Source organism: Lagopus muta, chromosome 2, assembly GCF_023343835.1.
Source record: "Lagopus muta isolate bLagMut1 chromosome 2, bLagMut1 primary, whole genome shotgun sequence".
Classification (NCBI taxonomy): Eukaryota; Metazoa; Chordata; class Aves; order Galliformes; family Phasianidae; genus Lagopus; species Lagopus muta.
In genome coordinates, this window is record NC_064434.1 from 71,388,203 (window position 1) to 71,399,678 (window position 11,476).

Genomic DNA, 11,476 nt, shown 5'->3' on the forward strand with positions numbered 1-11,476 from the left:
TAGCATAATCCTATTCTCAGAGTAAGCTCTGCTTGGAAACTAAATGACCAAAGTGCTCCCAAGTGTAGCAATTAGTATTTTAGCCAGTGGAATCAGTTGGGGAGACTCTTGTAAATTTAATGAATTCCCCAGTAGTCACTCCATCATCATCACTAATACGTTGGCAATACTGCTAGAGGTAATGTTGCCAATCCATTATAAGTCCTCACTTATTGCCTTAAATTTTAAATTAATGGATTTTGCAGGTGAACTCTTCTCCGATGGTGATACTTTGTGCTAATGCAATCACAGAGGGGCCATTTGGGAGCATAACAAGACTGAACTCAATACACTTGGCAAGACATCACTGGGAAGCTCAGGCAAGGCATTCGTCACTGAGTTTCTGTTCTTTATCTCTTACCTCCCTAAAACTTGTGCCTCTAAACTAGACCATAATTAGATCTACCCCTTCTGGGATTCATTTTCCAGATTAGAATAAGGCACAGAGAGTGAAAACTCAGGCTCGCTATGTATTCAGCCAGCATTTGGATGCGAATATGGAAGTGCTGAATACAACAATGACATGCAGCTACAGAAAGCAATGCTTGAAGGACTCGAGACTTCATCTAACATATCCCCTTGCCCTCAGGTGAAAATCAACATGCAGCTACATCATTGCTGACAGATTTTTCGTCTAGCTCATTCTTTGAAACCTTCAGTACGAGAGATTCTGCATCTTCCCCAGGCAACATGTTCCAGTGCTTAATTATCTTGAATGTTAGAAGTTTCTCCCAGTGTCAGACGTCAGTGTCCCCTGGTGCTATTTAAGTCCATTATTTCCCAACCTCTACACTACAGAAAGAACAAGTTATTCCCTTCCTCTTTAAAGCAGCTTTCTGTGCATTTAAGACTTGCCTTTTTGCATGGTTTCTTTTCTTTTGACTAAACAACCACAGGTCTTGCAGCCTTCACACAATGGCCAAGGCTGGCAAAGACCTCTTAGTCCATCTGCTCCATCCTCTGCTCAGGCAGGGCCACCACAGTAGGTTGCCCAGGGCCACATCCTGGCAGCTTTTGAGGATCTCTAAGAAGGGAAACCCCACAGTATGAGGAAGCCTTCCTTCATAGGCCACAGCTCTCTGGTCACGCTTCTTGCTTTGCTGTTACAGCCTCATAACATTTTCCTTGAAACAAATTACCCTAATTTATGCACAACCACACCAGATGAAGTTTACACAGGGTCTACTAGACAGGAAAAACTACTTCACATGCCTTCCAGTCTCTCCCTGTTTGGCATCATCTGCAAGTGTAATATATCCTTCCTCTTTCATCAATTAGTCAATCAGTTGTGAATGAAAATATTGACTATGCTCAGAGCCATTACAAACTCTCACAATGCCTTACCCACTTATTTCTATTTTCACAGTCCTACAGAGAACTGTTCACTGAGAACACAAAGCCAACCGCATTAAAAATTTCACATCCAGAGCACGTTCCCCAGCTTATCTGCAGGAATGTCAGAGCATCCTAATGTCAGGACACATGACATCTACGGATTCTTCCCTATCCAAACAGCCTGTTACACTGTCACAAAAAAGAACAGATTAGTCTGACATGATTTGTTCTCAACAAATCCATGCTGACTGCTACTCATTTCCTTGTTATCTTCCAAGCACTTACAGAATGTTTATATAATTATTTGTTACAATATTTTTCCTCTTGGATCTCAAAAAGAAAAGTCAGACACCGTGCAGGCAAACGGTGGTAAAGACAATCTGTCCAGAAAAACAAATGATGAGTAAGTGAGCACAACATACCTCAGTGGTTTATGTTTACAAGCAATCAAAACTCTAATAGATCAAAATGCAATTTTGATAAGGTGGGGGAAAAAAAAGGAAGAAAGAAAGGGGAAAAAAGCTTGTCAAGTGAGGTCCTAAGTCCTTTACTTTCCTTGCATATCTTTGTTCACTGTTCAGGCAGATCAACCAGAGTCCAGAGAAATTTAATAATGATAGCATTAAGCAATAGCAGCATGATCAGATTCATTCAACCCTCTGAAAAACTTTGACTTTCCAAGCTGACTTAACTGTTACAAAATAACATCCTCAAGATGTCTTGTTCAAGATGTTCAAGACTGGAAATTACTTATGGTCCAGATTTCTCATGATCAGTGCATAGGAAGAAGTTTCCTTCTGGAAACAGGAGGGCCCAAATCCCAAAGAAGTCAAACGCTTATGGGAAAGAGTACTCCATTTACACCACCAACTGGGCTTGTCTGCACCTAGCAGCCTCATCCTACACTTGCAGGCTTGGTTTGGCAGACAGCATGAGCTAGAGCAGTTCCCAAGAAACAAACTGGATAAGATCCTCTGTCTTGAAGACAAAGAATTTGATTATCTCAAAATAATTAAGGCTCCACCACTCGCTGATGGGCTGCTGTAGCATATAGCAGCTTTGGAGGCCAGCCTGGACACAGGAAAGTTTTCATGAAGTATAGTGAAAAACCTTACCAGGCATCTGTGACAAGCTCAGTGTATATCTCGGCCCAATCTCTCATCATCATGTTGATGTCATATTTTTGGCTTAACCTGCTGACCACCTTGCTCTCTGTTCACCGCACTGAGAGGTCTGGCTAGGAATCCAGTGGCACACGTGGAGAGGGCAGGGAAAAAGCCCCAAATCCCTACCAGCCTTGCCCCTGGAATGCGCATGCTTGAATAGAGGGGCATAGCTCCATTTTTCCCCATCCACGAACACTATAGTCATCTCCACACACTGGCAGACCCCAGTTTGAAATTCAGGAGAGATAGGGATAACTCCTTTTCCTTCTGAAGGCGCATAATGTAGAAGTGACCTCCTTGCTCCCAGAGTGCTGTGACCCCTCCAGATCCCAGCATTTATGGTAGACAGTATTGACCATGGCTGAAAGGACAGAGACATTGCAGGTCTTCACAAACTTCAAAGTAAAGCTGAAGATTGCTTCCATAACTCCAGATCCCATTGTCTCCAATCTTTATCTCCTTCCTTGGACCTAAAACCTCCTGAACATCTCTACACTCAACCCAGAAGAACCAATTTCCTTAATAATGCTTTAAATCTCCATTTACCATTTCTTTCTACACACGCATCCTTCATCATTCCTTTCAAATTTGTACAAATTCTGACTGAATTTTCACAGTTAGACTCAGATTACATTTCCCCCTAGTAAAAAGCTGTAGTATCCATTGATCCCTTAATTTTCAATGATTAATTTTTCAGTGCTTAGATTTAAGCTTGCACAGAGCCACGCACTTCAAACAACAGACAGAAGCTTTGCAAAATTTTTGAATTTTCCATTCATTCATCTAGAGCATTTAATCTGCACTTTCATGCCTACAAATAGCTTAAAGCAACTGTATTTTCAGTTTATTGTTATCTGACAGACTACCGTGTATTGAGCTTCTAAAGGAATGACGTTGAATGACAGATAATTTGAAGAAGGGCAAAATGTGATTGTCATGTCTCAGCAAACATTGGTGAAATCTATAAAATCTAAAAGACCATTTAGAGTGCTAGAAGAAAGTACCTCGTTATTGTTCTCATTGTGATTGCTAACAAAGCTATCTCATTGTTATTGGTAAATAACCTCAAATTTAAACAATAACATTGTAAAGAAAAGCAGATGGACGAAAAATTTTGTAAGAGAGGTTAGTAAAGAAAAAGAGAAACATAACTTGTAATGATATTCCAGTTATGAACATCAAGACTAGTAGAACTTGCAAAGCCAGAAGAGAGCTACAGAATGCTTTGTTTCATTGCTTATGCACGGTTTCATTTAATGTGCTCAAAAAACCATTCTGAACCTTGTATTCATACTGGAATTTTAGAAAGATGTATCAAACAGGTAGTTCTTTAACTTCTGTACTTATGTCTTAATGTATCAAAATGCATCTTTCAAATACTCCCAATAGGGTAGGAACTGTCATTTTTAATTTTAAATTCACCCCCCAAGCCCTATTAGTCCAATTCTATCTCAAAAGGATGAAAGGAGAAAAGACAGTACCACCCATGAGCATACTTTCAATTTCCTGGACTGGTTTGATTTCACTCTTCGTAAGTAATCATGATGCAAGTGCTTGACATGGCTTTTCTTTACACTCTGCCCACAGAAACTTATTCCACAGCAACTTGGGCAGCACAGATGTTTGTATTGTCTCTTTTTTGCATAGTCTATTAAAAAAAAAAAAAAAAAGTAATTTTTCACTCTAAACTTGGTTTCTGTTCTCAAAAGGATAAGGTACAGACAAATCAGAAGTGGATTTGCTCCTTTAGAATTTCAGTAAAAATTGCTGTAAGCATGGATGTGGGGCTTCTAATACTATGACCATTACACACTTCAGGTTTCAATTTATTATTGAAGAAGTGTATTTGTGACTTGTTAACAAAAGAGCAAGAATTTCTTTACTCAGTCAGATTTCCCAAGCACCTTGACTGGAGGCATAGCAAGAGTAAGAGGTTCGTCTTGTGTTACTTTCCTTAGACAGAACAGATGAGTGGCATTCTTTTACAAAGTGGAGGCACATTCATTTGGTGTTGAATTTTAGCTGGAACCTTCCTGATTTAACAACTGAGATAACCTTGAACACCAGGAGTACATCTTTACTCAGTGCAAGTAAGGAGGAAGGGAGGTACAGATCTCAGTTACGGATTGGGAACAGTGTGGAAAATCTGTCACCTTACCAAATACATTGAATGACGTTTTTTTTTTTGAGTCAGTTGTTGCTACATTAAGGTTATCATTTTCTTTCAGTGTACCACACTTAAAATTGCTTGCCCTCAGAGTATAAAAATCCAAGAGTTGAAAGTAAATCATGGCACAGATCTCCCTACAGCAGAGGGCAAACTGGAGAATTTATGAGAGAGCCAGAGCACAACAAAGCTCTGTTTTGCAAAGATAAGCTGAAAAGACCTTTCTGCTGGGAACTAACCGCTTAGTTAACTAATGCTATGCTAAGTTTTAAAAGCCATTTTATCTAAGACTTTATAGAGCAGCTATCCTTACTGTGTATAAATAAAGGTCCAGTAAAAAGGTATATGAAAAGGACACATGCACTGTAGGTCTTCCTCACTGTACACCCAGCCTTTGCTAGTTTATGTTCCCAGAGATGCATCCTTCACAGTATGCTGCTGATTCCCATGGTACTAAAGCAACCACTTCAGCCAGCTGCATCCCAGGTTCCCTTGCTTCAGCCTTTTCTTCCTGTGGGAAAGCACACACAGGGCTCTTTCCAATCTTTCTGACTTCCAAGCATGTGTAGTGGCAACAGAGCCCCTCTTCCAGAAGGAAGAAAGAAAAAGATTATTCACCACAGGCATCTCAACTACAAATTTAAAAAAAGGATGAAAATCCTATTATGATCTCTTGGTGAAGATCAGCTAAGAAGAATTATGAAATTGAAAACAGTTTATTTTAAATATCAGTTATTGTCTACACACACCATTAGCCAGTCTTTATGTCAGGTGCCAGTGAAGTGTGTTTTGGAGTTTGAGATTGCTATGTGGATGAACGCTGGATGGAACACAAAGATAAGCTGGGATTCTTCTGAACCTCTTGGAGAATAAAGAATGGCTCCCTGCCCATCTCTGATGAACCAAAAGGACTGGGCACACCAATATTAGTGTGATTTCTGAAAGACTGAATCTTGTCTTAGGACTCTACACTGGCATTGACAATGACACACAAGGCAGAAAAGATAACTGCTTTCCAAAAAGATCCACTGAGCATACATTTCTGAAAGCAGGAAGAGCTTGTTTGTGCTGATAAGCCAAACAAAACAAAAGTTGGAGTTACTGACAGCCTGTTGGAAGAGCACTGATTTTAAAAGCTCTGCTTCTAACAGGAAGGCTCAGTGACCAGGTGCCTCCATCTCCAGGTTCCACTGTGCTCCATACTACCATGGAATTGTGCAAGGCTGTGAAATGTTGCAAAACTGAAGGGGGAAAATGGATCACTAGGCTTTCAAGATGCCTGTGCTTTTCTCTGTCCTTTAGCACTGCTTCTGCAGAGAGGCAGGATACATAGCAAACTCTTTTAGTCCCCTGAGAATCCCTCAGGCACAAAAAAGAGGGCATTTATTTTTCTCTTAGATACCTTAGAATTCAGAAGTGATACAGGCTATTCATCAGTGTCAAGTTTTGAGCTTCTTCCTCTTCACAAGAAATTTTTCAAATATTAAATATTTATCGACCTGGAAAATCTAACTTTTTTCAGCCTTTCTCACTTATAGCAATACAAATAAGTACTGTATTTTCATCTACATGCTCTCCACTCACAAATATCTGCTCTCCTTTAGAAATACAAGAGTTCAAAACAATAATAAAAAAGTAGCCCTTAGAATTATCCAAACTCCCACATAACCTACAATAAATTATAGCTGAAAAGTTACTGTGGGAAAGAAAGTAGATTGTGAGGGACCAAGAACAGGATGATGGGAAAACCTTCCCCTGGGCAAACATCCCAAACAGTTATTGAGTCACAAGGTTTTTATACTTACTCGTAAAATACACTTGGCTACTTCCTCTCTGTAGCCCTGTGTTATTCCATCTAGGTAAACGCAGTAGACAGAAAACAGTCATTTTAATAACCAATTTTTAAGCCCATCTGAGTTTACCAGCAGTAAGAGATCAACTCCTGCTTAGCTCAGAATTGCCATCAATACAGAAAAATAACTAGCTTAAGATCTACAGAAGGATCCACCTACCCTCCAGTCCAGTAATCCACTGTTTCACCTTCACTCAAAGCAGCAACTTCATCCCCAAGATTTGGCTGTCACCACAAGGACAGGCTGAAATGCTCCCATCTTGACCTAGTGGAACCAACAGCAAGGTAGAGCCACAGGAAATTAAAAACTGCCCTTGGGGTCATCAGAAAACAAGTTAATGGTCCTGGGGCTGAAATGGAGTACGGGGCTGCAGGCAGGGTAGTCCCAGGTGAGGCTCATCAGGGCCATTAAGACCATTAGGAGGGCCTCAGGGCCTCAGCACTCTTCTCAAATACCTTTATCTAGTACAATATGGATCATGAGGCCATAGGCACAATTGCTATGAAATTCAGAGCCAGACTGTGGTAGAAATCTTATGAAGATCCACCATCTCTGAGCTCACCTAAGGGGTCTCAGAGCTGTATCCCCATCCACACAACTCTCCCCAGCTTGAGATGCTCTCAGCCATCTGGAATTGGCTGCAGATCTTCCCCATCCAAACCCACCCGAGACTGCATTCACTCCTGGGCTTTCCTCACCTTCACTGCTGAATAGTGCCAGCGTGCAAATCCCTCTTTTCTCCTTCCCTGTAGCCTAGGTTGGGCACTGATACAGCATCCACAGACACCACTCAGAGACATGTCTGCAATTTAAACATTGCTGACTGCCAGCATGAGCTGGGCTACAAAACTCAGCTACAGAACAATGCAGCACAGTAGAGCTGAGCCTCATAATAAGCAACTTAACCCTCTCTGCTGCATCACTGCAGCACTCAGTATACTTTATTAGAGCTTGTTTTCTCAATAGCTTCCCACAGACCCAAGCAGGGAAACAGCACTGAGAGTAGCCATTTGGCATCTAATGGCACAGAGGGGTTTCCTGCAAATACAGTTTACTTAAATACCATCTGCTCTCCCACTTAGTCAGGAACGTTTTTCTTGTATAAGGAGTTTTCTCGGATCTCATTTATATAACCCTCTGAGGCACATTAAGCCCCAAACCTAATTGTTTTTGAGATGAAGACACACCATTTAGACAATCAAGATCTAAAGTTATGTGTTCTGAAATTTAGTTGTGGTTAATTACAAAAAAAGCAAAGGGACTAAAAAAAAAGAAAGCTTTTCTCCTGCCTTACCCTCTGCCTGAACTCCTCCAGTTTGTTTTTGCTAGCTCTCTTGTTTATAGCCAATGTGAATCTCACACTGCGTTGCCCCAAGATGCTCTAATAATTTCAAAGCACTCTGTTCTTCTGCGTGTTCCTCAGCCTTGCTAGAAGAGGTTATTAATCACCTAACCATCCCATACATCTCCAAGCTGAAAAGCCTATGGCTCCCAGCAGAAGCATCTCCTCAATACCTCGTGGGTGAGCCTGCCTGTTCTCACTGCCTCTTGCTCTGCTGACCCCCAGAGTATGCAAAAATAGTGCTGACTTTTAAAAAGAAATGACTGCAGGTGCCCAGCTCTTTGTTTATTCTGGCAAGGCTGAAAATAGCAACCGCTAACAAATATTCTGCCCTTCACAAGGCTTCTCACAGAGATGCAGCTGTTATCTCATCTAGTAAAAGTGCCAGCCCTAAGGGGAAAACAGGCGCCTAATTAGGTTAGGATAAGCTTCAAAAAGGTGACTATCTAAAATTAATACCCATAATGCTGTGTGGGCTTGGAAACTTGAGCTGAATTCTCATTTGTGCGGTAGAGAACAATTATTTCAAGCCTTCTGTTTCCCATACTTTTCTCACATGGATCGATGATCGTGTTTAATCATCAAAACCAGCATGTAAAAGGAAGAAGTACAGCTTTGGCAAGGTGGACAGGCCCCTGGAACTTAGCATTGAACTTCTAGGGAATATCTCATCCTCTAGACTCCTGATTTACCAACCTCCCAAGGCGAAGTGCATCCACAGAGGATCTGTTCAGGTTTCACAATGACACCCATGCATTATGCACAATTTTGGAATTTGTCTGTGTCCTGTGAAAATCCACCTAACAAATGGTGGAAGCTGAGACACCTTCTCCCCAGTAAACTTTAGCACCTTGACACAAGAAGCTTTCTGTAATTAGGGACACCATGCCAAATTTGCAAGGTCAGATTACATTATTATTCCAAATATACAGGGCGTCAGATAAAGAGCCAACAAAGTGAGATAAGAAACTCTGTATTTTGAGCTTCTACCATCCATACAAAAAGGAAAAGTTATTTTAAGAAAATAACAACTAAAACATTAGGAAAACAAAGCACATTTTGGGAGGGAAAACTGAGCAACTTATGCGAGCCTCACCAAGGAATTTCTATTCACAGTCCACTGCAACAGTGTCTACAGACAAAGCTCCAGCAGAACGTCTACACAAAAGGTCACACTGGAACATTTATTATGGCTTAGTCTGAAGGATCACAAAACTCCAGGTACAGTCCATTAATCCATCTTTGCAACACCCCATCATCCGTTTTTATTGAAATACAAGAGGAGAGACATAAATCATGGGCCTTCCCACTTCTTTTTTTTTATATTATGTCTGCTTGGAGGGCTTGAAAGTTTGCCTCAAAAAGTTTATGAGGACAACCAGGGCGGTCTGTCAAGACTATGGTTCTCTGCTCATGTATATAAAACTATTTTTAAAATTATAGGGTAGTATAGCTTGGTTAAGAGGCAGAAGGGATTAAGTCTGATTTAAAACACTTGAGGCTAAACAATGTTTAATATTTAAACAGAAATACCTTCTTGGGATTTTGTACAGCATATGTCAAAGTCATATCTGTAGCTTCACATAAGCACATAGATACACTCAATACTGAAATTAAAAACATATAAGCCAAGACCTTGCATCAATCCTCGAGAAGTAAATGTAACAGAAATTACAGCCAAGAAGTTTTGAGTTAGTAATACATTATTTTTAACACTGTTGACTATTAATGTGTAGGCAGAGAGAAGATTAGAACCTGCAGCAAATAAGAAGAGACCCTTTATAGTTTAGCTCCCAGTTTAGACTACTATCCTGTTTTTCTTCAAACTTGCAGACTTCTGTGCCCCACTGTTCCTGAGGCAAATGCCTATTGTAAGAAAGATGGAAATATTCCCCTGTCACTGACCTACACAGTGTAAGGGAATAAAAGAAATTGCCTTCATGTCTCTGGATAGATTCCAGCCTCTGTACGTTTTGATAGTTAAAACAACAATAAACATTCAGATCCATCAATAAAGTGAATCATTAAAATGTCACTGTTTCTCCCTTCTCACCAGGGGAAGAAAATCAGTCTGAAAATAGGCATTGCTGTGGAAGAATCCAGGACAGCTTCTCTTCCAGACAAATTTTTGAGCATGCCCTGGACCATGGCTCTGCTTTTTCCATGGAAAATGTGCAATAGAAAATGGACAGACAAGGCAGAATCTAGAGCCACGTATTACAGAAGGGTAACGTGCACCACTGCTCTTCCTTTTGTAACACTGCAGCACAGGCATATCTGTAATGAGGGCTGGAAGAAGCTGTTGCTCACAGCTCCCTCAGGCCAAAAGCAACGCCCTGTGGGCTGCTCTACAAACTGAGCTCATGCTGGACGATAGCTCACGCATAGGAGATGTCTAGCCCAGCTTCTATTGCTTGTGCAGATAACAACCCACACACGCTCCAATTGCTCCAGCTTATTCTCTTCATTACATTTCACAAAGCTGTGACTCATGACTGGATGATATCCAGAGTCCCCACTTGTAAGGCGGAACAAAATAAGGGGCTGCTTCAGGGTCCAGATAGGATGTCATACATATTGAGCCATCCTGGCAGGTTCTGCTCGAGAGCAACAAAAAAGCTCCATCCATAGTGAGCACACAAGGAGAAACAGCCCTGCTGCTCCACAAGGTTCATGCTGCTGCAAAGGCTCCTTAGCCCTAGGACAAACAGGTCCTGATGTTACAGCACCTCAGAGAACTATACAGGGCTCATCTCTCTCGGTTCTGAAGGATTTACCTCAAAGAAGTCACCACAGCACACAATTTGAGAAATTTGATAACAAATAGTAAGTCAAAAGCACTTACACTTACTTGTGACAAGGAAAAAAAGATAAGGGAAAATAGAGGGAAGACCTTAGCATATTATAAAAAATGTAATCACTGCTGGATCTCATCTGCAAAAAATACATTGCTGAGGTAGCTGATAACCTCAGTCACAAACCTTACAGAAAGTTTCCCCCAAACCATACCAAGGTTCAGACTTCACAATAAGACCAACTGAACTTTGCCTGATTTCTAATTTTTGGCAGAGCTGTTGGAGAGCTTTATATAGTAAACATATAACTTGGATCATAATCGCTCATGTTGCAAACCTACTGAAGTAGCTGGAGTTACACTAGGGAGCAGTCTGACCCTCTATCTTCCAACATTATATTAATTACAAGAAGAAATTTAGCATTTTTATATTTTACTTTTACAAGTCATTAAATATCAATGTAATTGCAGCGCTGTTTCATTTCTAGAACATGAATTCTAATTAATAGCATTGCAGTAAGTTAATTTAATATGGTAATAGCTTTCAGAATAGCTTAATTGTTGTCATTACAGAGCACCTGCAGATGTTCAGCCAATCAGCTCATTCATTATCTGACCAATTTCACGTATCCATATGTAGGGAAACCTTTGCCTGCAGGAAAGGTAATAAAATGTTTCCAGCACTGCTACTGGAAAGAGCTTTGTCTTTTCTAAGGGTGAAAGGTCTAAGGGGAAGGAACCAGTTCTATCTATACAGGAGAATTTTTTTTGTCATCGCTG